The sequence below is a fragment of the Ursus americanus genome, chromosome 19 (genome assembly GCF_024610735.1).
Source record: "Ursus americanus isolate L20-20 chromosome 19, mUrsAme1.1.p, whole genome shotgun sequence".
NCBI lineage: Eukaryota > Metazoa > Chordata > Mammalia > Carnivora > Ursidae > Ursus > Ursus americanus.
In genome coordinates, this window is record NC_142145.1 from 15,977,715 (window position 1) to 15,982,891 (window position 5,177).

Genomic DNA, 5,177 nt, shown 5'->3' on the forward strand with positions numbered 1-5,177 from the left:
CCAGGGCTATTCCAGCACATATCCCATAGTGTTGTCTGTGGTTCCCAGTGAAACTGTAGGATCCTTACAGGCCGCTGTCTGACCCTTCTCAGCATATCCGGTGTCTGACCCCATGGAAGCACCCAGTAATCGATGAGTAATAACTAACACAACGGGTGTGTGACTCCCAGAGAAAGCATCACGTTCTACACAGCTTCTAATAAAGAAACCTGCCTTAGCCTGTGAAGTCACGAAGTCACCCTGAGGAAGTGACACTCATGAGCCCTGAAGGGAAAACGGAAGAAAACAGGGAAGAGGGGAGGAGAAGGGGAGGTCACAACACCTGCAAAGGAAGTAGGAGCAGGGCTTGTCTGAGGCACCCAAACTAGGCTGGGCTGGCAGGAGCCAAAGGACAACTTCAAGAAATAAGCGTCTGGATGTAGCTACAAACAATCCCAGAGGTAGGCTTTGAAGAATTTTCCAGCACAGGAAGGGTGTCCTGGTGCTAGACAGCCAACAATGAACTAATGTCGCTACAGGTGGTGACATGATCATTTCAAATAGATTATCCTGCCTGTCGTATGGAGAAGAGCTTGGAAGGGGGTGAGAGAACATTCTAGAAGACCAATTAGAAGGCTATTGCAGTAACTGAGGGAGAAGGGAAGCTTGGCCTCATGTAGTGACAAGGTGGCCAGGTTTGAGCTTGAATGAGGAGATTGGGGGGGGGGGAGTGCACTGTTCCTGGAAGTCCTGCATGGAGTGCAAGTTCCTTCCATCTCCCTGCTCCAAAACTCCGTTAAAATACTGTCTTCGGATACAGGACATATCAGATATTAAACTGATAGGAACAGATGCCACACTTGATCTTAGCCAGAAGACTGAGAAACAATTTTTTTTTCTCGTTGTTCAGTTTTGATCAAATGAGTTTGAGTGAAGATCCTGAGTAGACAATTCCAAGCACTGGGTTGGAGCTCAGGGGAAGGATCCGAGCTCTGAGATCAGTGTAAGAAGATCACAGAAGCCGTGGGCACAGAGGAGTTTACATCAGGGGAGGGACCCGAGAGAGAGGAGGATGCCTAACGTCGGAGCCTTGAGAAACGCCAGCATTTGGTGAGCTTGCCCTGAACTTTCCCGCCCCTATGGCTTTACCCAAGCTCTGGAATATCTTTCCCCACAGAAATGCTTTAAGATGAAGGAGCATGCGACATACCCAAACTTCTGGGATACAGTTGACGCAGTGCTTAGAAGGGTTTTTAGCAGCAAATGCCTACATTAAAAAAAGAAGAAAGATCTGAACTTCACAACCTCACCTCCCACTTTAAGACACTAGGACTGAACCTGAAGTGAGCAGAAGGAAGAAAATAGTTGAAATCAGAGTAAAAGGGGCACCCAGGGGGCTCAGTCTGTTAAGCGTCAGACTCTTGATTTCAGCTCAGGTCATGATTTCAGGGTTGTGAGATCCAGCCCTGCATCAGCTCTGTGCTGAGCATGGAGCCTGCTTCAGATTCTCTCTCCCTCTCCCTCCACCCCTCCCCCTACTCGTGAGCTCTCTCTCTCTCTCTCAAATAAATAAAATCTTTAAAAAAAAAGAAATCAGAATGGAAATCAATGAAATGGAGAATGGAAAAACCATAGAGAAAATCATATGAAAAATATTTGATATAAGGAGTCATCAGAGAAATGAAAGACAAAACCACAATGAGTTATCACTCCATACAGATCGGGATGGCTAGAATCAAAAAGTCAGTAGCAGGACGTGTTGGCGAGAATGTGGAGGACAAGAACCCTCATACAATGCTGGTGGAAATGTACAATGGTACAGCCACTTTGGAGAGCAATCTGGTGGTCCTTCAAATGATTAAATACAGAGTTTCATATGACCCATCAATTCTGGTCAAGAGAAATGAAAACGTATGTCCATATAGAAACTCCTATGTGAGTGTTTCTAACAGCATTCTTCATAATGGCCGAAAGATGGGAACAACCCAAATGTCCCTCAACAGATGAGCTGATGAAGTGTGGCATATACATATGATGGGATTATTCAGCCGTGGAAAGGTATGAAGTATGCATACACCTACAGCACGGGTGGATTTGGAAGACCTTATGTTAAATGAAAGAAGCCAGTCACAGTAGACCACATACCATATACATGAAAATTCCTATGAAAGTCCAGAATAGGGAAATTGATAGAGACAGAAAATCAATCCATGGTTGCTTAGTGCTGGGGAGTGGGAGGATGGGGACGTAGAGAGTGACAGATAAAGGATATGGGGTTTCTTCTTGAGGTAATGAAAATGTTCTAAGATGGGCTGTGATTATGGATAATTGCACTTGTCTTTGAATATACTAGACACTATTGAACAGCACTCCTTTAGTGGGTGAATCATAGAGTATGTGAATTATATCTCAAAGCTGTTTTAAAAAAACACAAGGGGTGCCTGGGTGGCTCGGTCATTAAGCATCTGCCTTTGGCTCAGGGCGTGATCCCTGGGTTCTGGGATCGAGCCCCGCTTCGGGCTCCCTGCTCTGCTGGGAGCCTGCTTCTTCCTCTCCCACTCCCCCTGCTTGTGTTCCCTCTCTCACTGGCTGTCTATCTCTCTGCCAAATAAATAAAATCTTTTAAAAAAATTAAAAAATAAAAAATAAATTTTAAAAAACCCCGTCTTTCCACCAAGCTCTTGCTCCTTCCATCCATTTCAGGTACTTGTGTTGGAAAAGATTTTATTTTTTAAAAAGATTTTTAAAAAAAGATTTTATTTATTTATTTGAGACAGAGAGGGAAAGAGAGCAGGAGCGGTGGGGCGATGCAGAAGGGGAGGGAGAAGTAGACTCCTCACCTTGCAAGGAGCCCCACAGGGGGCTCCTCCGTGACCTGAGCCACCCAGGCGCCCGTCCTAAATACCATTTTCATTATGCCGCTCCCTTGGCAGGTGAGCCCTTTCAGGGTCAGTAACGATGTAGCAATTCGGCTAGCGGGTACTCAGCGCCTACTGTCCTAGCCACAGCGATACATCCCCTTGCTTCCAGTTCCAGATCTCAACTCCTCTTTCTGACCTTCAAGGCTCACCCTGCATGCCTCACTCACCCATTTCCTTTCCCATTGACCTTCCTGGTGATGGAGACTCTCCGCTTTAAACAAGCGACCTGGACAGCATTTTGCTCCCCCAATTCCTTCTCCATACTGTTACTCAGGGTGGGCAATACCTTTCATCCGAAATGACAGACTGGCCTAAAATGGCATTTCTCCGGGGAAGGAGAGCAATCGCTTAAATTCACCGTGTGCTGTTGAAGCTTGGCTGGAGAGAACTTTGTCTGCCAGTGATAGCTCAAAGAGGTGGGGCTGGGGCTGGGGGGTCCGTGAGGAGCAAGCATGAAAAGAGGGGCTCCTGAAGCCTTAGGGAAGCTGGACTCCTATGCCATTTGCATAGGGCCAGCCCTGCTGCAAAGTAGGATTGTTCCTGCTTTTTTTCACCTGGGTGCAAACTAACTGTCCTATGTCTGTCGCCTTTTCTCCTCTCTCTAACCCTAGTTCAAAGCTCATCTCCTCCAGGGATCAATCTTTGGTTTCCCTGCCTGGCCGCAGTCTCCTTACTTGCCCAGGATCAGTCTGTCTTGTATCTATGAATTCCCCTCCTCTGTCCTCCCCCACTCTTATTTATTTATTTATTGTTTTAAAATTCTTTATTTAAATTCAGTTTAGTTTACATATACTGTATTTTCAGGAGTAGAATTTAGTGATTCATTAGTTGCATATGACACCTGGTGCTCATTACATCACGTGCCCTCCTTAATACCCATCCCCCAGTGACCCCATCCCCCCACCCACCTCCACCCCAGCAACCCTCAGTTTGTTTCCTAGAGTTCAGCATGTCTTATGGTTTGCCTCCCTCTCTGTTTTCATCTTCTTTCATCTTTCCTTCCCCTTCTCTATGTTCATCTGTTCTGTTTCTTAAAAGCCATATGAGTGGAATCATATGATATGGTATTTGTCTTTCTGACTGACTTATTTCGCTTAGCATAATTTTTTAAAGATTTTATTTCTTATTTATTTATTTGAGAAAGAGAGCATGAGCAGGGGGAGGGGCAGAGGGAGAAGCAGACTCCCCCCCGCCCCCCCCCCCCCACCTCCGCTGAGCAGGAAGCCTGATCTCAGGCTGGATCCCAGGACTCTGGCACCGTGACCTGAGCTGAAGGCAGACTCCCAACCGACTGAGCCACTCAGGCACCCCTTTGCTTAACATAATACACTCTAGCTCCATCCACGTCATTTTAAATGGCAAGATTTCATTCTTTTTGATGGCTGAGTAATATTCCACTGTATATATACACACCACATTTTCTTTATCCATTCATCTGTCGATGGACATCTGGGCTCTTTCCATAGTTTGGCTATTGTGGACATTGCTGCTATAAACATTGGGGCGCAAAGAAAAGCAAAAATGAACTATTGGGACTTCATGGAGATTAAAAAAAAAAAAAAAAAACCCAACCTTCTGCCCAGCCAAGGAAACAGTCAACAAAACTAAAAGGCAACTTACAAATGGGAGAAGATATTTGCAAATGTCTTATCAGATAAAGGGCTAGTATCCTCCCCCACTCTTTTTAAAGCAAACAAGCCTTTGGTAAATGTGACTGCCTAGCATTTGACAGCAATCTGCTTGAGGCTCAAGGTTTAGCCTGCAAGGCTTTGTACTTAAACTCACACAACTGCATGAGTATTCAAACAGCCCTCCTGTGTCTTTTCTATACTTTTTTATTTTTATTGGAGGTGAGAAGCGCTCCGTTCAGATTACCATTATAGAGAGATGATTGGATTTCTTGTCAGGAGGTCACAGAAACCCCAGTTCTGCCACGGACTTGATACGTGGCTTCAGGCAGAGTAATCTCAGCCTGGCTGGAGTTCCCGGGCTGTGAAACAAAAGGGCTAGACCTCAGGGCCACTATTGTCCTCCCAGCAGCAAAATTCTGTCCCCCAATACTCTTACTTCAGTAATTTGGCTGAGGGTGCCATCCGATGGCCATTTTGAGAACTTCACCTGCTGACTGTGCACTAGAAGCTTTCCTTCTAGAATGCTGACTTCCCAGCGTGGCCTGCAATGAGCCAGGTAATGGCCTTCCTGTCTGACTCCTCCCAAGTCCATGGGTTTCATGCTCCCCCTTGGGTGGAAAGCCTTCTCCACTCAGATTCTCGCCCA

At 45.9% G+C, this 5,177-nt stretch overlaps 1 pseudogene; it reads right to left on the bottom strand.

Moving 5' to 3' along the window:
* Positions 1-704: 704 nt before the first annotated feature.
* On the bottom strand, positions 705-869 carry LOC123787570 (U2 spliceosomal RNA; annotated as a pseudogene).
* Between the last annotated feature and the right edge of the window lie 4,308 nt (positions 870-5,177).